Raw genomic sequence first — 24,730 nt, 5'->3', positions numbered from 1 at the left:
TGGGGGCATGTGCCTTGGTTGCGGGCACATCCCCGGGGGGGAGTGTGCAGGAGGCAGCTGATCGATGATTCTCTCTCGTTGATGTTTCTGGCTCTCTATCCCTCTCTCTTCCTCTCTATAAGGAATCAATAAAATATATTTTAAAAAAATGTGGGTGTTTTGGTCCTATCCCAGACATACTTGATCTCAGGGATGTGCATTTTAAATGCAGATTCCAAGTGATTTTCTTTTTTTCTTTTTTCTTTTTTTTAAAAAATATATTTTATTGATTTTTCACAGAGAGGAAGAGAGATGATAGAGAGTCAGAAACACTGATGAGAGAGAATCATCGATCAGCTGCCTCTTGCACACACCTTACTGGGGATGTGCCCGCAACCGAGGTACATGCCCTTGACTGGAATCGAACCTGGGACCTTTCAGTCCACAGGCCAACACTCTATCCACTGAGCCAAACTGGTCTCGGCCCAAGTGATTTTCAAATAAAGTTCTGGGGCCCCTGGTGCATAGACCTGGCTGTGAAGTATCTCCATTTGGCAGCCAGTTATAAGAAGCTGTTTACTGTGGAAAGGAGGGACTTTCGATACATAATTGATACATGATTGAATTATGTTTAAGAAAGGTTAATTCAACCTTTCCAATAGAAGTTATGCATCTCAGTAAATAGTTTTGACAAACTAAAGAAAAAATTTCTGATTCTGTTGATTACTGTATCTATAATGCTATAGCTTCAGAGTTTGTGTCTATATGGTACCTTTTATCCAAGGATCTTAGTGTATTTTATAGGCATTCTTCTCATCATTTATTTTTTTTTTTAGTCCTCACCCAAGGAATAAGGATATTTTTTCCATTGATTTTTAGAGAGTGGAAGGGATTGGGGAGAGGGAGAGAAAGAGGAGAGAGAGAAACAGCCATGTGAGAGAGACACATTAATTGATTGCCTCCTGCATATGCCCCAGTTGGGGCCAGGGATTGAACCTACAACCTAGGTTTGTGCCCTTGACCAGAATCAAACCTGTGGGCCTTTGGTGTGGGGGCTTGTGCTCTAAACACTGAGCACAACACTGGCCAGGACTCGTCCTTACTTTTTTAGTCCATTAATAGCATATTCATAATTAAAAGTCACATCCTGGTAATAAGAACTAATATTTCTGTAGACTTTGTTGCAGTTCACATATACTAAGTGGTATAAGAAGAATATTTTTGTCATTGATATCAGAGCTTTAAATTCTAATGGGTAGGGAGTGGCATTCAAATCTTTAAGTATTGTTAATAGATAGAGGTATTATATACATTTAATAATTGGATTTTGAAAAGCTGGTCCCAGACATAAAGTTAAATCAACACTCTAATTGTTTTACTCTAAATTTTTTTTTAAAATTTATTTCAGAGAGGAAAGGAGAGGAAGAGAGAGATAGAAACATCAGTGATGAGAGAGAATCATTGATCAGCTGCCTCCTGCACATTTCCAACAAGGGATCAAGTTCAAAACCCAGGCAAGTGCCCTGACCTGGAATTGAATCATGACCTGGTTCAAGGTCAGTGCTCAACCACTGAGCCATACGATCGGGCTGTTTTACTTTTATTTTGTGATTGACTTCAGAAATGGCATTACTTAGACTTTCTCTGATACTAGGCTTTATTTTAGAGGTTGAAAACAGTAGTTGTGAAAACACTTTCTGAAATTGTAGGCCTGCTTTTTATTTTGAATCATTTTTTGCATTTTTCTCTGGGCATGACTAAATAAATAAAATTAAATGTTTGAGTAAAAATCCATATCAACATTTTCCTTCCAGAAGGGGAGGTAAATCCTATCAGAAGTCTGAGATAGGTCCCAACAACTATATTTTTATGTCACTCCCCATGCAATCCTGAGGCATAGGTAGAACCAAGCCTGTTTTCCTTTGATAGTAATAATACTCTGTGAAATACTGATTTTAATACAAATAGGAATAATGAAACATTATTTTACCAAAACAGGTTTGTACTTTTCCCATTTGTTTCAGCATCAAACCCCAGTCTGACATTTAAATGCTTACAATACTATTTTTAAATGTCTGCGATCAAGGCTCTGTCAATAATTCTAGATATATCTAAACCACTGTTTTATTTATTTTTTAATCACTCTTTGGGGCATTTGGATGAGATGACCACAATGTTTCCTTCCAGTTATACAATTCTATCTTCTGGCTCTGATGCACTTGAGTGCACTAGACAGGTTTAAATGTCTAGGCCTGGATGAATTATATCTCTAGATACTATAAGAATGCACTCATCTAATAGCAGCGCCTGCTTGATGGTATTTAAGAAACTTTTCCATGATACTAAACAGTCTTCTGCTACAGTAAAAATTAATGGTTCATGTATATCAGTGTGTGGCTGAATTAATCTTTTAAGTGATCTATATTAATGAACATTTAAGTTATTTTTATTTTTTCTTCCTTTTTTCTGGTGTCTTTCTTTTTCTTTAGTGGTTGTTATGGTTAATTTTTTTCTTCAGTGGGTGCTACAGGTGTATGTACTGGATATTTGGCCAAACATTATTGTGGGTGTTTCAGTGAGGGTGGTTTTGGATGGATGAGGTTAACATTTATATTAGTAGACTGAGTAAAGCAGATGGTCCTCCAGGATGAGGGTGAGCTGCACCAAACCAGTTGAAGGCCTGGAGAGAACAAAAGGCTGACTCTGACTCTTCCCTGAGTAGGAAATAATTTTCTGCCTGATGATCTTCCAAATAGGACATTGGCTCTTCCTGTTTCCACAGCAGCTTCTAGGGCAGTGGTCGGCAAACTCATTAGTCAACAGAGCCAAATATCAACAGTACAACGATTGCAATTTCTTTTAAGAGCCAAATTTTTTAAATATAAATTTCTAACAATACTTCTTCAAAATAGACTCGCCCAGGCCGTGGTATTTTGTGGAAGAGCCACACTCAAGGGGCCAAAGAACTGCATGTGACTCACGAGCCGTAGTTTGCTGATCATGGTTCTAGGGCATCAGCTCTGCAGATTTGACTTGCCAACCTCCATAATGACATGAGCTAATTCTCTATAATAAGTGCCTTTATATATATGTATGTATATATGCACATATGTGTGTGTATGTATATATGTATATACTAGAGGCCAATGTATGAAATGCGTGCAAGGGTCTCGGCCACCGCTGCAGCGGCCACTTCTGCCTTGGACCCCACCGCTGCGGCTTTGTCAGGAAGGTCTTCCAGAAGGTGGCTCAGGAGGACATCTGGTCTAATTAGTATATTATGCATTTATTATTATAGATATATCAATCATGTATTATATATAACATATAATAAATTTCTTTTTCTTCCTTTTCTCCATACATACATACACACACATGTCATATTGATTTTATTGATTTTCATCTCTGGAGAACCCTGAATAATACAATGGGCAATGAAAAACATGATTTTTAGTGTATTTTCAAACATTTTTAAAATAAGTACAAAGTATTTATTATTGCTATTATATACAAACCTAGAAATGGACTATTACAATGAAAAGTACTCAACCTTTTCTAAATTTAGGGCAAGTTATAACAATGAAAAACATGATTTTTAGTGTATTTTCAAACATTTTTTAAATAAGTACAAAGTATTTATTATTGCTATTATATACAAACCTAGAAATGGACTATTACAATGAAAAGTACTCAACCTTTTCTAAATTTAGGGCAAGTTATAAAACCTTTTTTTTTTTTTTTAGAGTAGAATTGTTCCAATAGATTATTTATTTCCAGTGAACCCAGTCACCATAAATAGTCTAGTTTTTGAGGTTTATTAATTGGCTGTTATCATTGCACTAATAGTCTCCAGTTTTCACAGAATAAAACTCTTGGTCATTTTCTAGTTCAATCTCTCTGCCCAGCATTTTGGGACTTTCATAGGACAACAGAAGGTCTCAAACAGGAACGTTGAGACAACATGACAGCAATCCTTTCTCCTTGAGTCATCATGTAGTCTGGCAGTTGTTTCTCTAGGGTTTGCTGATTAAGATGATTAGGATATTTTATCTTCAGTGTGCTAGTTGGGATTTTGAGCAAAAATGGTTGTTTTGTTTTTAAGTCCCCATCTTCAGGTGCACCATATTTGAGGCAGAATGACTGGCATCTGGGATGGGCTGTCAGGAACTCACTTGGCTTGTTTTTGTTGGATCTTGAAGCCCACCTGCCTTTTTCCATTCACTTTCAAGTGCTTTTTGGTAATCCGTCTCAGCTCCAGGCCTCTCTTCTCCTTGGAAAGAATCTTGCATTTGTTCAGGGTCTCCAGCTGACTGATCTTGATGATAATGACCTGGCAGGTGGTCTCCACTCTGCTTCCCTCAGTCAGGGTTTCTTAGGCAGGACAAATCATGCAGACTGTGTAATTTATCCAGCTCATTGATAAATGGCCATTGTGATTTTCAGTTGTCATTGATTGCAAGGTATTGAACATTGAAGTTTTGCACACAATCCCACGATCTTGGAAATATAGAGAAGAAACCTGATGTCCGAAAGGATTAATTGTTCTACTCTGGGCAGATAGGCTGTTGGAAACAGCTAATTTTCATCAATTAGTTGATTAGAGGAAAGGTCTAATAACTTGACTATCTGTAGAATGATAGCCAGCTTTTCTGAAATGGAAAGATTGTTAGACTCCTGGAAAACTGGACCTCCGGTGGCACACTAGAACACCTCTGCCCATGTTATTCTCGTTGGGCTAAGGACTAAAACCTTCAGTATAGAAATGTTCTAATTGGACTTGGTGAGCGAGGGGGAAATCTCAGTTTATTTTCACTGAGATTAAGGACTTTAGGTGTCTGAGCTGATCAGCCGTATCTCACTTCATCCCATGCTGTCAGCAGGTTTTTTGACAAATCTAAATTTCTAATATTAGGACGCGCTTTGGCAATGCTTCCTTTGTTACCAGCACAATTTACTGCACAATTCCTAAAAACAATTTCTTGTAACTTGCTCAGCTGACTTCAACATTTTATAACAGACTCAAAACCAATAGTTTCCACAGATTTATTTCCAGTGGTAACAAATTTGCTCTTTTGCATCTTCATCTGGTCCATCTTCTAATACAGAGCAGTTCTTAATTGCAGTAAGAAAGTCTAATCCAGCCGAAACCGGTTTGGCTCAGTGGATAGAGCGTCGGCCTGTGGACTCAAGAGTCCTGGATTCGATTCCGGTCAAGGACATGTACCTTGGTTGCGGGCACATCCCCAGTAGGGGGTGTGCAGGAGGCAGCTGATCGATGATTCTCTCTCATCGATGTTTCTAACTCTCTATCCCTCTCTCTTCCTCTCTGTAAAAAAATATATTAAAAAAAAGAAAAAGAAAAAAAGAACGTCTACTCCAAAGTTAAACTAATAAAGGATCCTCTGGTTGGATGCCTGCAATGAAAATACACAGTCCCCTCAAGGCTTCCATTATGTTTGCCTCGCTTGGGATTGTCCCCTTCTTTTCTTAACCAGAGCCTCAGATTCACTTGCTCTGAGCTCTAGTGCAGGGGCACCAGCGGAATAAGGGAAGGAACTGAATTGTCTGGCTTTTGTGTGGGAGCTGAAGTTGTATCTTTTACCCAAATAGAGTGCTGGAAGAGGCCATGTTTCTTTTGCTGAGACACCCCCCCTTAGAGTTGGCAGGTGGGTGCCATATCTAAGCCTCCCTCAACCTGGCTGGCACTATTTTCCCTGCCCTGATGATTTCCTGAAACTCTCTCAAACTTTTTTTTTTCCTCAATGGCATATATTGGATTGTTAGCAGAAAAATATAGGTTGTGTTATTTGTAAATTAGACTCATTGGGCATGAGCATTCTACAGTTACAATTTAGAAAACTTCATCTGACTCCACTTTTGAGATGAAATAGAATTTGAAAGGAGAAACATATAATGTAAATTCAGTTAAAGAATAAGTGAAAATTAATTTGAAATATATTATTTTAAAAAATTAATATAAATTTATGTCTCATGATAAACTAACAGTAGTGTTGTAGACATTATATATATGATTATATTTAAAGTTTCAATAGTTTAACCATAATTAATAACAATAATTCTCACTTAGAGGATTAGAATTTTCAGCTATTTAAAAAATGCACATATTTTCTGCATCTTACCCTTCCAAAATCACTAAAGGTCCTGACATGATTTTAAAGGGCAATTTTAGCACAGTGTGGACACTAAAGGTTAAGAAAATTTAACGAGCCTTTATTCATCATAGACCTAGTTTTTGAAGATCTTGATTGGAATTTGTGGCAAAATACTCACTAGTATGGGTCAAGACCATGGTCCTTAACATGGGCACTATGGACATTTGGGACTGGTTAATATTTTGTTGTATGGTCCTGTTTTATACATTGTAGGGTGTTTGGCTTCTACCCTGTAGCTCCCCAAATTTTTTCAACCAACAAATGTTTCTAGACATTTGCTATAGACCCATGGGAGGCAAAATAACCCCACTTGAGAAACCTTGGGGATTAGATTCATATGGGATGAGTAAGGCCAGTTATGTAAATAAGTAAGGGACCATACCCTAAAATAAATTTTTAAAAAAATAGGAGATTGATTAATAAAAATAAAGTTCAATAAAGGACAAGTATCTCAAAACATTTGGAGCCCGCAATGCTGGACCCACAGCCAGTCTCTACCTTTTGCCTCCTGACATTTGACATTGTGGTTAATAGGAAGTGGATTTTGCTTTTCATTGACTTTTCTAATGCCATGCTTTCTTGGTTTTGACCAGGATTAAAGCAATAGTCCACCCAAAATAAGAATTCTGTCCTCATTTGGTAAGGCATTCACTAGCTTTTAAACCTCAGTAATAATGACTTTGTGTTTGAGTTGATGGTTCAGCCGAGTGTAACTTTCCAATCCATCCAGTGTTGTATCAAGCTGACCTTGGGAAGGAAAATGTGTGCATCAAGGACAGTATTTCCTAAATGCACTATTTTTGGTGTGGTCTGAAGTGAACTGAGGTCCTGGTGGTTTTAAGTAAACTAGAAAGTTGGAGACAATAAAGAAGGGAATATTGAGTGACTGAAAGGTTCAGTTGGATGTATCCACTTGGCTAAGCTACATACAGTGGTGCCTTGCATAAAGAACGCCTCGCACAGCGAACGCTGCACACAACGAACTTCATTTCATGATTCATACAACGAACTTCGTTTCACACAACGAACTTCGTTTCACACAACGAAGTCGCCCGAGCTTCCACGACCGCTTTGCCCGAGCTTCCACGACTGCTTCGCCCGAGCTTCCACGATCGCTGCCGATGTATTGCATCCTTCCGCGCAGGCACTGCAGGCAGTCGTTAGTCACTGCGCTTAACTTAAGCACGTATCGCGGCAATCGTTCTTCATTACGAATTAAATCACGCACGTATCACGGCAGTCGTCCTTTTAAGTTAAACTCAATACACTGTATCCGGATTCAGCTGAAGCAAACAGGATCAACGATCTTTACTCCGATACTCTTGTCCGTTATTTCCGGCAGATGTTGGAGAAAAGAGAAAAACAAACGACTTTGGACAGGTTTTTCATGAAACCATCGGCCAAAAAGCAGAAAATGGATGAAAATGTGCAAGATTCGGTAGACTCTACTTAGTCTGTCTTAAAATTAAAAAAATGTGTTTTTTTTTAAAAAAAATTATGTTTTTAGATGTATCTAAATAAAAATAATAACAAAAAATTTATCTTTTTTTATGTCATCTTAGCATATTTTATGCTACAGAACGAATTATTTTTTTTAACATGTATTGTTATGGGAAAACGCGTTTCACATCACGAACTTTTCGCATAACAAACTTGCTCCTGGAACGAATTAAGTTCGTTGTGTGAGGCACCACTGTATTTCAGTTCTTCAAACAGCCATCTAAGTGCTGCACACAGTTATTTTGCAGATGTAGGTAACACCTATGATCAGCTGACTTTAAGTAAATGAGATTACCCTAGATAAGCTGGTGGGCCTGACCCAATAAGTATCATGGCTTTCCTAAGGTAGGAAACACTGAGTTTCCAGCCTGCAGACTTATCTACAGATTTTGAATTTGCCCACCCCAGCCCCCCAGTTCCTTGCAGTATATCACTTCTTCCCTCTCCTGCTCCCTCTCTGTATCCCTATAAGCCTTAATGAACAAACCAACTTACAACAGTAGAAACACCACCATTGTTATTATCAAGGGATATACGAGGATAAGACCCTATCATTTATTTTGTGTCCTTTTGGAGTCTGGCACAAGGCTCTTGATAAATGATGAATTGAATTAAATAATTATTAGCAATCATGCAAAATAGCTCTGGACTGTATAAAAGAATGTTTTAATGCCTCTGCTAGGAAGAAGGTAATTTTTATGTAAAAGAGCATCATTTAGCTTTCAAAATAAAAAGAAATCCCTATTTTTTCATGATGTAAGTAACATTAAGTACACTATTGAAAATCTTGAAAATAGAGAACCAGAACACCAGTTCATGATCATGACCATTGGTGCCAGCATTTTGGCGTATTTACTTAGTCTTCGCTCCTGAACCCCACCATATACAAATGTGGTTTTTGTATAGTACTAATCATACTGGTTTTAAAATTTGTTTCTGCTTTTTCCTTTCTTAGTACTTAGTCTTTATAAATATCAGTTTCTCTTTATTTTTCCTTACTGAAAATAGTTTTACTGTTTAGGTAAACTTAATTTATGCTCATGAGTAAGGTGTACTTTTATTGAGCCCTTTTTAGGTACCAGGCATTTGACATGGTCTATCTCTTTTTGTCCTCAAAACAAGTACATTGCAGGTATTATTATCATCCTTTTGTACAGATAAGAAAATTAGTCTTGGAACTGCTAAGAATCCTCTCCAGCCCAAGAGAAACTTTGAGGAATCTGCTCTTTCTACTTTGCAGTATTCTCGTTTTGCTCATTTCACATTATCTCTTCTTTGGTGGCTAAAAGGATTTTTGAATTGTGGGAGAGCATTCTTTTTCATCTTTCTCTGTGGGAAAGAATATGTGCAAAGACTCAATAGCTGGCTCCATATTGTATTGTATAGTGTTTTTTCTAAAACTAAGCAGAGTGAACCATGCTTTTTATTTTAGATACATGACTATTGATGTTTATGTTTTCAAATTTAGTTCACATTCCATCATCCTAAGCTTTGGGTTAGTCACCAGTAACTATCCCACTTGAAATCCATATAGTCAGATACATACTTGAGAGAGACAGAAAAAGTGCTATGTGGTCAACCAACCCAACTGGAAATCTGGGAAGTAAAATAAATAAGCAAGTAAGAAAGGTAATAAGTAAAATTAAGTCATTGTTAAAGAAATGTTCAAAGTTTAAGACTAGGCATTGTCATTGGATTTCCTTGTAGTTTTTCACATGAGAACTGATTCAAAATACACTACTCTCTCCATAGTTGGGTAGACTTAGAAACATTAAGGCATTCTTTTTGTCCTTTTACTGTGTGTTCAACACAAAATAAACAGCACCACACTAAACAACCCCAAATATGGTCATTCAAGTAAAATACATAAATAATCCAATTGTAGCATGGTGGAAAAGAAAGTATCGCCACTGTTGAGATTTTATTTTTATTTATTTACTCATTCATTCATTTTTTTTTTACAGTAAAAGTAATTTAATAATAAGCAGCAGCAAAAGCAAAACACATAAAGTGTTAACAATGTGAGGTTTAGTGGTAAATTGACTCATAATCATGTATTCTCTCTCTTGTCTGAGAGAGGCATGACTGATTTTGTTTTTTAATTTTTTTAAATTTAATAAATCTTTATTGTACAGATTATTACAATAGTTTCTCCCCACCCCCCCCAATAGCTCCCCTCCACGTGGTTCCCACCCCATCCTCTGCCCTTACCTCCCCCAACTTTCCTCATTTATAGGTGTATGATTTTTGTCCAGTCTCTTCCTGCACCCCCCTAAGAATTATCAGTCTACTCCCTTTCTGTGCCCCTGATTCTGTTATATTCACCAGATTATTCTGTTCCTCAGATTTTTAATTCACTTGATTTTTAGGTTCACTTGTTGAGATATATATAATTTGTTGTTCATAATTGTTATCTTTACTTTTTTCTTCTTCTTCGTCTTCTTAAAGAATACCTTTCAGCATTTCATATAATACTGGTTTGGTGATGATGAACTCCTTTAGCTTTTTCTTATCAGTGAAGCTCTTCATCTGACCTTCCAATCTGAATGATAACTTTAGTTCTCAGGATGATTCTCTGACCACTGAGCAAAACTGGCTAGGGCTGGAATGCTATTTTTTTTTTTTTTAATATATTGTATTGATTTTGTACAGAGAGGAAGGGAGAGAGATAGAGAGCTAGAAACATCGATGAGAGAGAGTCATCGATCAGCTGCCTCTTGCACACCCCCTACTGGGAATATGCCCGCAACCAAGGTACATGCCCTTGACCGGAATCGAACCCGGGACCTTTCAGTCTCCAAGCCGACGCTCTATCCATTGAGCCAAACCGGTCTTGGCTGGAATGCTATTTTTGATTTTGAGTTTTTTCCCCATCAGTGGAAAATACTGTCTGAGGCAATTGTTTTATAAATGTTGTAAACCCACCTTTATGAAGATCTGAGGTAGTAATTCACTAATAACTTTAAATCTCACCTTGAATCTCTCTGCATTCATGCAGTCTTGTAAATGAAGACTAACAAGTCCAAGTCAGTTGTTGAAGACTGTTGTTTAGCCTGGTGAATACATTGTCATTTATGCTTATGTGTTTAAATTAGAATATAGACAAGCTTGGCCTCAGAAGAACTTGGAAAAGCCCTTCTGGCCTTTCACATGGAGAGTCATGCCCAGGTAGGCCTTCAGAGAATCATTGTTGAGTCAGGTATCCTAGGTACCTATGTCATGGCTTTGGAACAAGCTTCAATTGAGACAGTGAATGTGTAAGACCTTTGAAAACTAGAAAACATCATTATATTAAGGTACAATCCTTGGCATAGTAATTTTATTAATTTCAAAAATAAGACATAAAAATAGTACTTTGGCTAATATGTTAGTTGTTGGAGGCAGTCCTACTGCAACAACTAGGGAAAACTGGAGAAATTACAAAAAATTGATATTTTTAAAGGCACCATAGATTTTGGAAGAAACAAGTCCTAGATGAACTAAAATTACAGAGGGGTGAAAGTTGATCTAAGGTAAGCTGATGATTAACAGCTGTTTTGCCCTGAGGGGCCTTTGCATACAGGTTGAGGATTGGACTTGGCTCAAGCTGAGGGTCCTTGTGAAGGAAAGAGAAACCTGCAAAACTCTAATCAATAGGGGTCTAGTGTGATAAACTAGAAATTTAAGGGGCTTCAAACTCAGAGCTGGCTTTCTCCTCAGATATTTGCTGAGTTCTTAGGATTCATAGGATACTGGGTAGTGGGGCTGAATGTTTCTAAAGGGCAAATGAAACCTTCCACGGTTTATGTTCCTAAGAAACACAAAGCCTCTAGTATGGGCCTGCTTCCGGCATATGGCTGTTCCCTCTTTAAGGTCTTTGCCAGATTTTGAAGCTTTGTGTGGCCAGGAAGCTAGAGAACTGGTTTGAAAATCTCTGAATTTCCTACAGTCTTTCAAGGTTGAAGAAATGACACCAGCCAGGCTCTCCATCGGAAGTGTGAGAGTGATGCATCCAAGGAACAGGGGCCAACCAAAGGTCCATAGGGTCTTACTAAAACTGCGGCCCAGCCCCAGTCCCAGTCCATTTAAATTTCTGCTGGAGTCAGATGCTCAGAGAGAATAAAAGGGACATACTCTCCAGTGGAATCATTATCGTTAGCCTCCACTTTTCTTTTTTTTGTTAATCCTCACCTGGAGATATTTTTTTCCATTGACTTTTAGAGAGAGTGGAAGGGAGGGACAGGGTGTGTGTGTGTGTGTAGGGGGAGAGGGGGAGGGAGGGAGAGAAAGAGGGAAGGAGAAAGACACACACACACACACACACACACACACACACACACACAGAGAGAGAGAAAGAGAGAGAGAGAGAGAGAGAGAGAGAGAGAGAGAGAGAGAGAGAGAGAGAGAATGAGAATGAAGGAGAGAAACATCGATGTGAGAGAGACTCGTTGATCATTGGTCTCCTGAGTGTGCTCTGATTGGGTCGGGGATCCAACCTGCAACCCAGGCATGTACACTTGGCTGGGATTCAAACCTGAGACTCTTGGGTCCATGGGCTAACACCCTAACCACTGAGAAAAACTGGCCAGGGAAGTCTTCACTTTTCTACATACATCATCTGACATATAATCAACAATATTTAGATATGCAAAGAAGCAAGAACATATTAATGATGATAAAGAGATAAGAAAAACCAGCAGAAGTACATCATATGATAAAACTATTGGAGTTAATAGATAAAAATTTTAAAATGATAGAGAAATATGGAAAAATTCTCAAGAATGAGAATCTACTAAAAAAATCAAAATGGCATTTTAGAACTGAAAAAACTGTCATCTGAAATTAAGAGCTTTGTGAATTGACTTAACAGCAGAATGGTCATGATAAAAATTAGGATGAGTGAATTGGAGGAGAGATTTAAAGAAAATATTCAAACTGAAGTACAAAGAGAAAAACAAATTGAAAACAAAACAAAATTGTCTAACATGTACTTAACTGTAGTACCAGACAAAGAAAAAATAGGGAATAGGCAATATTCAAAAACTTAATGAAGAAATTTCGGAACATCAATTCTAGATCTAAGAAGCTCTGTAAATACTTAGCAGAATAAACACACAAAAATTATATATAGGAAAAACATATTAAACCTGCTGAAAAGTCAAAGACAGCCCAGCTGGTGTGGCTCAGTGGTTGAGCATTGACCTGTGAAACAGGAGGACATGGTTCAATTCCAGGTCAGGGCACATGCCCCCTGTTGTGGGCTTGATCCCTAGTGTGGAGCATGTAGGAGGCGGCTGATGGATGATTCTCTCTCACCATTGATGTTTCTATCTCTCTCTCCCTCTCCCTTCCTCTCTGAAATCAATAAAAATGTAATTAAAAAAAAAAATGAAGGTGAACACATTCCTGACAAAACAGAGAATTTATGGCCAATAGACTTAACTAGAAGAAAAATTACAGAAAGTTTTTTAGTCAGAAGCACAATGTTTCCAGATGTAAACTGGAAAATGCAGGGGAAATAATGCAAAGGATAGATATCCTTATCTTCTTTTTAAATAAATTTCTCTTTATCCTTCCTCTTTTTTTCTTTTTCACTAATCCTTCTCCAAAATTATTCATGGCTTTTATAAATTTAAGTCACACTACTAATATTATTTTATTTTTCTTAATATAATTTATGCTTTTAAAAGTTTTCTATTCTTTCTATGTTTTATGTTTTTTTTTTTTTAATTTTTTAAATATAATTTATTGATTTTTTTTGCCCCCCTTCCTCCCTCCCACACATCCCCTCCCTCCCCAGAGTTTTGTGTCCATTGGTTGTACTTATATGCATGTATAAAAGTCCTTCAGTTGATCTATTATCTCCCCCAGATCTTCCTCCCCTCCCCACTGTAATTTTACAGTCTACTTGTTGATATACTGTCTCTATATCTATCTTTTGGTTCATCAGTTTATAATGTTCTTTATTATCCACAAATGAGTGAGGTCATGTGGTGTTTCTCTTTCATTGATTGGCTTATTTCACTCAACATGATGTTCTCCAATTCCATCCAGGTTGCTGCAAATGCTGAGAATTCCTTCTTTTTTTATGGCAGCATAGTATTCCATTGTGTAGATTTACCACAGTTTTTTGATCCAATCATCTGCTGACGGGCACCTAGGCTGTTTCCAAATTCTGGCTATTGTAGATTGTGCTGCTATGAACATAGGGGTGCATATATCCTTTCTGATTGGTGTTTCTCGTTCCTTGGGATATATTCCTAGAAGTGGGATTACTGGGTCAAATGGGAGTTCCATTTTCAGTTTTTTGAGGAAACTCCACACTGTTCTCCACAGTGGTTGCACCAGTCTGCATTCCCACCAGCAGTGCACGAGGGTTCCTTTTTCTCCGCAACCTCGCCAACACTTGTCGTTTGTTGATTTGTTGATGTTGGCCATTCTGACAGGTGTGAGATGGTACCGCATTGTTGTTTTGATTTGCATCTCTCAGACACTTAGTGACTTTGAGCATGTTTTCATGTGCCTTTTGGCCTTCCTTCTGTCTTCTTTTGAAAATGTTCTATTTAGGTCCCTTGCCCATTTTTTAATTGGATTATTCATCTTCCTTTTATTTAGTTGTATAAGCTGTTTGTAGATGTTGGAGATTAAACCTTTATCAGTGGTATTATTTGCAAATATGTTCTCCCACACAGTGGGCTTTCTTGTTTTGTTGATGGTTTCTTTTGCTGTAAAAAAGCTTTTTATTTTGATGTAGTCCCATTTGTTTATTTTCTCTTTAGCTTCCATTGCCCTAGGGGTAGTATCACTGAAGAAGTTCTTTTGGCATACGTCTGAGATTTTGTTGCCTGTGGATGCTTCTAGTATTTTTATGGTTTCCCTTCTGATGTTTAAGTCCTGTATCCATTTTGAGTTTATTTTTGTGAATGGTGTAAGATGGTGATCTAGTTTCATTCTTTTGCATGTGTCTGTCCAATTTTCCCAACACCATTTATTGAAGAAACTGTCTTGACTCCATTGTATATTCGTGCCTCCTTTGTCAAATATTTATTGAGCATAGTGATTTGGGTTGATATCTGGGTTCTCGATTCGATTCCATTGATCTATATGTCTGTTCTTGTGCCAGTACCAGGCTGTTTTGAGAACAGTGGCTTTGTAATATAGTTTGAAGTCTGGTATTGAGATCCCTCCTACTTTACTCTTCTTTCTCAGGATTGCTGTTGCTATTCGGGGTCTTTTATTGTTCCAAATGAACTTTTGGAGAGTTCTTTCTAGGTCGGTGAAATATGTCGTTGGTATTTTAATGGGGAGTGCATTGAACCTATAGATTGCTTTAGGAAGTATGGACATTTTGATGATGTTGATTCTACCAATCCATGAACATGGTATGTTCTTCCATCTCCTTACATCTTCCTCTATCTCTTTTTTCAGTGTCGTGTAGTTTTCCACATATAGGTCCTTTACTTCCTTAGTTAAATTTATTCCTAGGTATCTTAATTTTTTTTGGTGCAATGGTAAATGGAATTGCTTTTTTAGTCTCTGTTTCTGCAGTTTCACTGTTGGTGTATAGAAATGACATGGATTACTTGGCATTAATTTTGTATCCTGCTACATTGCCAAATTCATTTATTAAGTCAATTAGTTTTTTAATGGAGTCTTTTGGGTTTTTTATGTACAATATCATGTCATCTGCAAATAAGGATAACTTTACTTCTTCTTTTCCAATTTGGATGCCTTTTATTTCCTCCTCTTGTCTAATTGCAATGGCTAGTACTTCCAGTACTATGTCAAAGAGGAGTGGCGATAGTGGGCATCCCTGTCTTGTTTCTGTTCTTAGAGGGAATGGTTTTAGTTTTTGCCCATTGAGTATAATGTTGGCTGTGGGTTTATCATATATAGCTTTTATTATGTTGAGGTATGATCCGTGTACTCCCACCTTGTTAAGAGTTTTTATCAGAAAAGGGTGTTGGATTTTATCGAATGCTTTTTCTGCATCAATTGATATGACTATATGATTTTTATCTTTCAATTTGTTTATGTGATGTAGCACGTTTATTGATTTGCGGATATTGTACCAACCTTGCATTCCTGGAATAAATCCTACTTGGTCGTGGTGTATGATCTTTGTGATGTTCTTCTGGAGTCAATTTGCTAGAATTTTGTTGAGGATTTTGGCATCTATGTTCATGAGGGATATTGGCCTGTAATTCTCTTTCATTGAGTTGTCTTTATCTGGTTTTGGTATTAGGGTGATGCTGGCTTCATAGAAGGAGTTTGGAAGTTCCTTCCTCTTGGATTTTTTGGAATAGTCTGAGGAGGATAGGTTTTAGTTCTTCCTTGAATGTTTGGTAAAACTCTCCTGTGAAGCCATCTGGCCCTGGGCTTTTGTTTGCTGGAAGCTTTTTGATGACTGTTTCAATTTCTTCCCAAGTCACTGGTTTATTGAGATTTTTAGATTCTTCCTGATTGAGTTTTGGAAGTTTGTATTTTTCTAGGAATATGTCCATTTCCTCCAGGTTGTTCAGTTTGTTGGAGTAGAGTTGTTCATAGTATTTTGTAACAATCCGTTGTATTTCGGTGGGGTCTGTTGTTATTTCACCTCTTTCATTTCTGATTTTGTTTATTTGGGTCCTCTCTCTTTGTTTCTTGGTTAGCCTGGCTAGAGGTCCATCTATCTTGTTTATCCTTTCAAAGAACCAGCTCTTGGTTTTGTTGATCTTATGTATTGTTTCTTTGGTCTCTATGTCGTTTATCTGTGCTCTGATTTTTGTTATTTCCTTCCTACTGCTTACACTGGGCTTTTCTTGTTGCTCTTTTTCTAACTCTTAGAGTTGTAGAGTTAGGTAATTTGTTACCCTTTTTTCTAGTTTTTTGCAATAGGCTTGTAAGGATATGAACTTCCCTCTCAAAACTGCTTTTGCTGTGTCCCATAGATTTTGGATAGTTGTGTTTTCATTGTCATTTGTTTCCAGGATGTTTTAAATTTCTTCCTTGATTTCTCTGGTAACCCAGTCCTTGTTTAATAGCATGCTGTTTAGTCTCCATGTGTTTGATTTCTTTGGATTATTTTTATTGTAGTTAATTTCCAGTTTTATGCCATTATGGTTGGAGAAGATGCTTGATATGATTTCTATCTTCTTGAATTTGAAGAGACTTTGCCTATGTCCCAAAATGTGGTCTAACTCTGAGAATGTCCCATGTGCATTTGAGAAGAATGTATATTCTGTGGCTTTGGGGTGGAATGTTCTAAAGATGTCAATTAATTCCATCTGGTCTAGTGAGTCATTTAGGATTGATATTTCTTTGCTGATTTTTTGTTTAGATGATTTGTCGAAGGGTGACAGTGGGGTATTAAAATCTCCTACTATGATTTTATTGCTATTAATCTCTCCCTTAATGTCCTCCAGCAGTTTTTTTTAATGTATTTGGGTGCTCCCATATTGGGTGCATATATATTTACCAGGGTTATTTCTTCTTGTTTGATTGCTCCCTTTAGTATTATGAAGTGGCCTTCATTATCTCTTGTTATGTCCTTCACTCTGAGATCTAATTTGTCAGATATAAGTATTGCTACCCCAGCTTTCTTTTCATTTCCATTTGCCTGGAAAACCTTTTTCCATCCCTTCACCCTCAGTCTGAGTGCATCTCTTTTTCTGAGGTGGGTTTCTTGTAGACAACAGATGTATGGGTCTTGTTTTCTTATCCAACCTGTTACCCTATTTCTTTTGATTGGAGCATTTAAACCATTTACATTTAATGTTATTAATGATAGGTACTCATTTGACGCCATTTTTATTCTATACCCCTGTGTTCCTTCTTCGCTTCCTATTTCTTTATTTTTACAGTAGACCCTTTAGCATTTCTTGCATTGCTGGTTTGGTGGAGATAAATTCCTTCAGTCTTTTTTTTTTTTTTTTGTCTGTGAAGCTCCTGATTTCCCCTTCAGTATTGATTAATAGTCTTGCTGGGTACAGTATTCTTGGATTCAGACCCTTTCTTTGCATGACTTTGTATATTTCATCCCATTCCCTTCTGGCCTGATAAGTTTCTGTGGAGAAATCAGTTGTTAGTCTGATGGGGGTTCCTTTATATGTAACGTTCTGTCTCTCTCTGGCTGCTTTTAAGATTCTTACTTCGTCATTGGTGTTTGCCAATTTAATTATAATATGTCTTGGCGTCGGTCTTCTGGTATCCATTTTGCTCGGGACTCTGGGAGTATCTTGGATTTGTGTGGATTTTTTCTTCTGTATCTTAGGAAAGTTTTCTGTCATTATTTCTTGAAATACGCCTTCCATGTCTACCTCGGTTTTCTTTCCTTCCGGAACCCCTATTATTCGAATATTGTTTTGTTTTGCATTGTCCCAAAGCTCCCGTAGGCTCTCCTCCTGCTTTTTAATTTTTTTTTCTAGAAGCTGCTCTAATTAGGTATTTTTTTCCATCATGTCTTCTAGCTCACTGATGCGATCCTCTGCTTGTTCTAGTCTGCTCTTGATGCTTTCTATTGAGTTCTTCATAGTAGCGATGTCATTTTTCATTTCATCTTGAGTCATCTTCATTTCCTCTTGTTGTTTTTTTCATTTCCTCTTGGGTCTTACTCATATTGTCAAATTTGTCTTCCATTCTTTTTAGCCATCTTAAGATCATTACTCTGAATTCTTGCTCTGGTAGGTTGCTTGCCTCTAACTCGTTTACTTCCTTTTCTGGTGATGCCTGCTTTTCTTTCATTTGTGGGCTGTTTCTTTCTCTCCCCATGGTCTCTCTTCAGGATGTTTCTCTCCTGTGTTGATTTATCTCTCACAAATTGGATGGAGCAGACACAGAAGGTTCTATCATTGTAGAAATAGGTGCTGTCGTTGAAGAAACTTCTACTGGTCAGCGCTGCTTTGAAGAGTGGATTGTGATTAGTCGGAGACTTTAGAGTGGGAGTTTGAGACTAAGCTGAGTTCTTGCACCTACGCGAGGCGGGTGCAGGACGATCTCTCTAAATGACACGGAACCTCAGAGGGAAATTTCAGAGTGGGAGCTCCTCACTCTGCTGAAGAAGCTCCAACAGCCCAGCCATCCCGGAAAGAAACCATGTGCCCCACGGAAAAGCTCGTGTCCTAGGCAAGAGCCAGTTTTTGCCGAATTTCCCAGTTCTGAAGGTGAAACTAAGCACAGGTCTTTCCTCTGATTGCTGTGCCTAGCCCCAATGTGGAGGCATGGGAGGGAACAGACCCTGGCGAGTCTGAGGGTGTTAGCTCTTCCCACAGTCAGCAGAGTTCCAAGCTGTTTTATGTTTTTAGGTAATTATTATTATTATTATTATTATTTTTAATAAATTTTTATTGTTCATATTATTACAAATGTTCCTTTCCCCCCCTTCTCACCCCACCCTCTGTCCTTTCCCCACCCCCCATTGTCCTCATCCAGAGGTGCACAATTTATGTTCAGTCTCTTCCCACATCTCCCTCTCCCCTTTTCCCCAAGAATCATCAGTTCACTCCCCTTCCATACCTCTGATTCTATTATATTCAACAGTTAATATTGTTCCTCAGATTTTTTTTTAGTTTCCTTGGTTTTTAGATTCACTTGTTGATAGTTACGTATTTGTTGTTCATAATTTTTATCTTTATTTACTTTCTCTTCTGAAAGAACCCCCTTCAGCAATTCATATAATTCTGGTTTGGTGGTGATGAACTCCTTTAGCTTTTTTTTATTAGTGAAGCTCTTTATCTGACCTTCGAATCTGAGTGATAACTTTGCTGGATAGATTATCTTTGGCTGTAGGTTCTTACTATTCATCACCTTGAATATTTCTTGCCATTCCCGTCTGGCATGCATGGTTTCTGTTGAGAAATCAGCTGACAATCGTATAGGTGTTCCTTTATAGGTAACTACCTGCTTAGCTCTTGCTGCTTTTAATATTCTCTCTTTGTCTTTTGCTCTTGGAATCTTAATTATGATTTGTCTTGGTGTGGTCCTCTTTGGATTCCTTTTATTTGGAGTTCTGTGTGCTTCCTGGACTTGTAAGTCCAATTCTTTCACCAGGTGGGGGAAGTTTTCTGTCACTATTTCTTTCAGTATGTTTTCGATATCTTGCTCTCTTTCATCTTCTGGGACCCCCATAATTCTGATGTTGGATCGTTTGAAGTTGTCCCAGAGGTTTCTTACATCATCTTCAATTTTCTGGATTCTCTTGGTTTCTAGCTTCTGCAGAGGAGTGTCTTCTGGCTCTTTATGTTCCAAATCTTTGACTTGATTCTTGTGATCTTCTATTCTGTTTTTAGGACTCTGTATAATATTTTTTATTTCAGATAATGTATTCTTTATTTCTTGTTGATCCCTTATCATTTCTTGTTGATCCCTTTTCATATCCTCATAGGTCTCATTTATTTTATCGGCCTTTTCTAGGAGACCCTTGAAAAACCTTATAAGTGTGGTTTTGAACTCTATATCCAGTCGCTTTTTGTCCTCCATTTCTTTCGTTTGTGATCTATTTGGTTTAGGCATTTTCGCAGGCAGCTTTCCTGATGGGGTGGGGTTTCAGGGTGGAGCCTACAGCCTTGGCTTCCGTCAGCCCGCCCTATGTGACTCCTGAGACTCAGGGTCCTTCAGTACTTGTTGCAAGCGCCTCTGAGAGAAAGGTGCCCTCGATTTTCTCCTGCTGCCAAACTGTCTATGCTCTCCCCCAATGAGTCCGGTATTGGGGTTCAGTTCAGTTGGAAGTGGAGTTGGAGGTGGCGTTCAGAGCAGTCTGGAGCCCCTGTCTCCTTCCCGTCAGGGCAATCCTGCGGCACAGCCGGCCGGCCCTTCTCTGCGCGCACTGTGCGCGCCTCCTGGACCTCCTCTAACCGTTCCCTGGGGTTCTGCCTTACAGCCCAGCTCCCTATGGGTGAGCCTGGGTCCCCAGGGTCTGGCCTAGAATTGGGGTTCAGAGCAGTTGGAGCTGGGCCCAGCACAATCGGAGCTTTTCTCTGCTTCCCGCTTGGGAACGCCAGCCAGGCACTCGGCCTCCCTCCTCTCCGGCTCTGTCCTCTCCGCGCGCCGCGCGTCTCCGTACCTTAGGCTTTTACAGCTCCTCCGCACTTCCTTCTGGTTTTCTCCTTGCTTCTTGTTGTAGGATTTCCAGTCAGTCGACTTTCCTGTAGTTCTGGGTAATGTCCATTTTATATTTTAGTTGTATTTTATTGAAATTGTTGTGTGCGGCTGCGGCTAGTTGCCTACCCGAGCAGCCATCTTGGATTCTCTCTCTTTTTAGGTAATTATTAAAAAGTGGTAACCTACCCCTAGCTGGTTTGGTTCCGAGGACAGAACTTCGGCCTGTGGACCAAAGGGTCCTGGGTTTGATTCCGATCAAGGGCATGTACCTTGGTTGCAGGCTCCTCCCAACCTGGGCCTTGGTCCAGTTGCGTGCAGGAGGCAACCAATTGATGTGTTTCTCTCACATCGATGTTTCTCTCTGTTTTTTCCTCTCTATTCCACTCTCCCTAAAAATCAAAGGAAAAATATCTTAAGATGAGGATTAACAATTACAACAACAAAAAGGTGGTAAGTTGGTAATTATTCATTGAAACACTAAAAAGCATAGGACTATAACAAATGAAAAAGATATTAAACTTAGCATTCTTATTAATGATAACAAAAAGCAAAGTTGGGAAACATTGAGAATATAAATAGATAACTCCGTGGGAGACATTACAAATCAATCTTAATTGGGGGGAGCAGTAGGGATAGAGAAACCTAGGGGAAAAAGTGAGTTATAGAAACACTACTTAGAATTATGTTTGAAAGTGAAATGATTGCATTGTATAGTGTGTGGATTCTTTTGAGGGAATCATCATCAATCACCATGGGTGTTCATCACATTTGGAATAACACCCAATTCCTAGAAAATGTTCAGGAGAGAGGAAAGGGCTACAGTTGTACTTTGGGAAGTCTCAACTAATGGGTTGTTATTTAATGCCTTGGGAGACGGAATCCTCTTGGAAGTGAGTATAGAGAAGAGATCTGAGGACTGAGCTTGTGGACACTAAACATTGGATGTTGAGGAGAGGAGGATGCAACAAAGAATACTGAGAAAGGGATCTGTGAAGTGGGAGGGAAACGGAGAATGTCTAATCATGGGAGATATGAAAAACGTGTAGTGATTAACAGTCAAGTTCAGCTGAGAGGGCACTAGTGTAGGTTGAAAACTGACCCCTGGATTTGTATTGTTGGTCATTAATTTCGAGAGAATATGGGCAGCATCAGTGAGAAGTAATTCGTTTTTTGTTTCCAATCATCTATGGAAAATCCTGAGAACATTCCATCAACTATCAGGAAGAAGCAAATATTGAAGAGGCCTTTAGAAAAAGAAGGGGGGGGGGAGGGAGAAGGAAGCTATTTTCCCGTCATAGGTTGAATGTAAAAATTCCTAAGCTAGCTATTTAACAGAAAAACAAAAGAAAACAATTTTTAACTTAAATTCCACAGTATATTAAAACAGTTGAGAACCCAGGATTTGATGTTGGAAAATGTTATAATCCTTCGTCACTTCTAGATATGTGACTTTGATCAAGTATCTTCACCACTCTAAGCCTCAGTTTGCCCAACCTTAATAAGCAGAGATAATAATGTCTAATTCATAGCATAATGAAGTTTAAATTAAATAATGTATATGATGTTCTTTCTATATACTGAGTGTTTAATAAATACTGTTGTTATTATACCACATGTACCTTCTAAAATATTATTATTACACAACATATATGTTCTAAAAGTAGGGAAATAGGCAATAAAAAAAAAAAGTTAAAATGGATTATGCTGGAATGACCTAAAGGAAAGTGAAGAAAAATGGAAATAAAAGGAGGTCACATTAGGAAGTTGGGTAACTTTGCTGGCCATGAGATGAACTTGGAGTGGGAGGCATGATATTTTGAACCAGCAAAGTGATGTAACATTGGGACAGTTGTAAGTGAAGGATGTTCCAGGGCTTCATCAGCCACACTTTATGAGAAATAGGGAGAGGCAGGAAGGTAAATGGACAGAACAAAAGCTGGACATGGCTAAGAAAAGACAAAAAGTACAAAGCTTCCTTGGAGGATGGATAAGTTTGACTTGTTTGTATTTTCAGTGATGTGTCAGTTTGTGCACCTGGGCTTGTGTGGAGGAAGGAAGCCCATAATTCCAACATTTCCCACAGTTGCTCTCAAGATCTTTGCATCACTTATTGTATTTTCATTCTTTAAAGAGCAATATGTAGTTATTGTTAAAAATTAAACTGTGTTTAGGTTTTTGTAAACAAATACTACATTTATGTGTATAAAAAAGGTAGTAAGAAAGTTCATATATTAAAATTCTCCATCTTGCCCTGAAGGCAACCAAAACTATTGTATTTGTTTTTTGTATATATTTCTAAAGATTTTACTTTTAAGTAAAATATAAAAGGTTATCCATTATAACACAAATGATGGCATACCATATATATTGTTCAGGGTTGTATTTTTTTTTTTTTTTTTAGCAGTATTCTTTGGAGATTAGTTTACAGCAGTATACAAAAAACTTCCCTGTTTTTCCCCTTTTAACAAGTGGCTTAAGATTGTTTTATGGATTTATTATAATTCTTGTAACCAGTCATTTTTTATGGACACATGGGCTGTTTCCAATGTTTTGCTAACCACAAAGAGTGTAACAGTGAGTTATCTTCTACACATATTATTTTGCACATGTGTGCATACATATTTAAATATTTGAGTTTTCAGAAGAGAGGTTGCTGAGTCAAAGGAGCTGTGTATTTGTAATTTTAATAAATATTACCATAGTGCCCTTCATAAGGGCTGTGTCAATTTTATCTCCACAGTAATGTATAAGAGTGCCTGAATTCCAAACTCAAATATAGTGTTCTATGTTATTTTTACTTGTCAAATTTATAGGTAAAAATGGCATATCAGCAGTTTCATTTTTTATTATAAGTGGAGTTGAGTATATTTATTAATGTTTAAGAACCAGTTGCATTTCCTTTTCTATAAACTATTTTATTCTATTGTTAGCATTTTTTTTCTTTCAACACTTTAAATATTTGATATCACTGTTTTTTTGCTTGCATGGTTTTCTGAAAAGAATTCTGATGTAATTCTAACCTTCTTCCCTCTAAAAGTAAGTTTTATTTTTTCTTCCTCTCTGACCTTTTCCAAGATTTTATCTTTGTATTTGATTATGTACACTGTAGATATGGAATATATGTTGAATATGATATACAGTGTAGATTTTTTGGTATGTATCCTACTTAGTTTTTCTGGGCTTCCTAGATCTGTGGCTTAGAACCTGTTATCAATTTTGGAAAATTCTGAACCATTATCACTTCAAATATATCTTCTGGTTTGTTTTTTTCTTCTCATTCCTTTTCTTCTGATAGTCCCATTCTGTGTCTGTTATAACATTTATTGCTATTCCACAATTCTTGGATATGCTGTTCCATTTCTTTCTTTAAAAAAATCTTTGCATTTCAGTTTGAGAAGTTTCTATTGACATCTGATCAGGCTTACTGATTCTTTCCTTGGCTGTGTCCAGTCCACTGATGTACTTATCAAAGTCATTCTTCATTGCTGTAATAGTATTTTTATTTCTAGCTTTTCCTTTAGAATCTTTCCTTTAGTCTTAATATTTCTGCTTAAGTTAGCCATCTGTTTTTGAATGTTGTTCACTTTTTCCATTAGAGCCCTTTGCATACTAATCATGGTTATTTCAAATATCTTGTGTGATAATACCAAAATTTTGATCATATCTGAGACTGGTTCTGATGCTTGCTTTATCTCTTTACACTATGTGCGTGTGTGTGTGTGTGTGTGTGTGTGTGTGTGTGTGAGAGAGAGAGAGAGAGAGAGAGAGAGAGAGAGAGAGAGGTTATGTTTAGCATGCTTTTTTTTTTTAAATTGAAAGCTGGATATGATGTATTGGATAAAAATTACTGAGATAAATAGGCCTTTATCTGGCTAGAAGTAAGGTTGTTTTTACTGTTTGCAGTAGCTGTGGAGTTAGCAGCTGAGATTTCTTCCTGTATTCTTGTGTCTCCACTATTGTTTTTGAGTTTCCCTTGAGACTCCTTAAATGGGGTCTATTTAGAGCAGTGTTTCCCAAACTTC

The 24,730-nt window shown here is 37.7% G+C and overlaps 1 protein-coding gene and 1 pseudogene across 7 annotated transcripts in view; one reads left to right on the top strand and one right to left on the bottom strand.

Moving 5' to 3' along the window:
* FGF9 (fibroblast growth factor 9) overlaps positions 1-24,730 on the top strand; it is a 188,245-nt gene that overhangs the window by 95,674 nt on the left and 67,841 nt on the right. The gene's annotated exons all lie outside the window — the stretch shown is intronic.
* Positions 3,819-6,289, bottom strand: LOC311618616 (tubulin-specific chaperone E-like; annotated as a pseudogene). The gene is made up of 2 exons: positions 6,271-6,289; positions 3,819-5,111 (listed from the first exon to the last, which is right to left on the bottom strand). The product of its transcript is annotated as a tubulin-specific chaperone E-like (transcript).

Source organism: Pipistrellus hanaki, assembly GCF_964339955.1.
Source record: "Pipistrellus hanaki genome assembly, chromosome: 3".
NCBI lineage: Eukaryota > Metazoa > Chordata > Mammalia > Chiroptera > Vespertilionidae > Pipistrellus > Pipistrellus hanaki.
Note: the sequence above shows the minus strand (reverse complement) of the source record. Positions and strands in the feature narration are given on the sequence as shown.